At 38.4% G+C, this 1,498-nt stretch overlaps 1 pseudogene; it reads right to left on the bottom strand.

Annotated features, from left to right (window-relative positions):
- Positions 1-336: 336 nt before the first annotated feature.
- Positions 337-1,161, bottom strand: LOC119625069 (ubiquitin-ribosomal protein eS31 fusion protein-like; annotated as a pseudogene).
- Between the last annotated feature and the right edge of the window lie 337 nt (positions 1,162-1,498).

Genomic DNA, 1,498 nt, shown 5'->3' with positions numbered 1-1,498 from the left:
TCTGTACAACAATTCCGTGGATTTTCCTGAACATATTTAGCAACATGGTATACCTAGTAATAGTTTTTTCCTGCAATGGAATTTTAAATCATGAAAATTGCTCTCGCCAAGGAAGCAGAGATGACTTTTTGTTAAAGCAATTCATCAACAGTAACCAGATGCCCTACTAAAATGCAGATTGCAGTGGGAGATTGAGAAGCAAGAAAATGAGGACTATTGTTGCCTTGATAGTTTATTCTTGCTCCCTACATTTTGGCTTTGTCAGTTGAAAGATGTATACTTAGTTTTCTTTTTGCTATTGTTGTTAGTTCATGTTTTTTATCAACTCATACACAATCACTTGTCTTCTGGTTTGTTGAAGTGATAAGCTAGACACCCTGTGCCACAAGAATGTGTCAAAGTGTCTGGTCATAAAAACTCTAGGACCTGAAAGGCACTCCCAACAGAGGTGACGGATTTTGCCATTGTCATCCATCTTATAGTATTTCAGGACAGCCAGCTTCACCTTCTTTCTCTTACACTTATTGTTCTTGGGAGGGGTGTACGACTTCTTCCTTTTCTTAGAGCCACTACAAAGTCTCTACATGAGACGAAGAGTAGACTCCTTTTGAATGTTGTAGTTAGACAAAGGATGTCCATTTTATTAGTACATTTTCATGCTGCTGATAAAGACCTACCCAAGACTGGGTAATTTGTAAAGAAAAAGAGGTTTAGTGGACTCACAGTTCCATGTGACTGGGGAGGCCTCACAATCATGGTGGAAGGCGAAAGACACGTCTTACATGGTGGCAGACAAGAGAGAACAAGAACCAAGCGGAAGTGAAAACTCTTTAAAAAACCATCAGATCTCGTGAGACTTACTCACCACCATGAGCATAGTATGGGGAAACCACCCTCATGATTCAATTATCTCCCACCGGGTCTCTCCTACAACAAATGGGAATTATGGGAGCTACAATTCAAGATGAGATTTGGGTGGGGACACAGGGCCAAACCATATCATCCACCTTCCAGTTGCTTGCCAGCAAAGATAAGTCTTTGCTAACCAGGAAGATTTCCTTCCTTATTCTGGATCTTGGCCTTTACCTTTTCTATTGTGTCTGAAGTTTCAACCTCCAGAGTGGTGGTCTTCTTTGTAAGAGATTTTATAAAAATCTGCATTTTAATGGTGGTTCCACTGCAGATGGTGAATCAAAAAGCTTGTTTTCTTGTTTATAAACTGTTCATTCCATAAAGTCAAGCAAATCAAATGAAGTTTAAAAAGTACCCCTGAAGGTTATGAAAAATCTATGTAATGTCAAAGTCTTTTATTCCCATTTAAATAAGAAGTAAGGATTGCTTTTTACAACCATGAGAATGTGATTAATGTCAGTGAAGTGATACCTTTATTATATGACTCATAATTCTTGGTACCGTTTATCATGACAGACCAATAATTACTTAAGATTCCACCAACTTCTTTTTAGCTGTGACTCCACAAATGTGATTTTGGATTCGA

The sequence above is a fragment of the Chlorocebus sabaeus genome, chromosome 10 (assembly GCF_047675955.1).
Source record: "Chlorocebus sabaeus isolate Y175 chromosome 10, mChlSab1.0.hap1, whole genome shotgun sequence".
In the NCBI taxonomy this organism is placed as follows: domain Eukaryota; kingdom Metazoa; phylum Chordata; class Mammalia; order Primates; family Cercopithecidae; genus Chlorocebus; species Chlorocebus sabaeus.
Note: the sequence above shows the minus strand (reverse complement) of the source record. Positions and strands in the feature narration are given on the sequence as shown.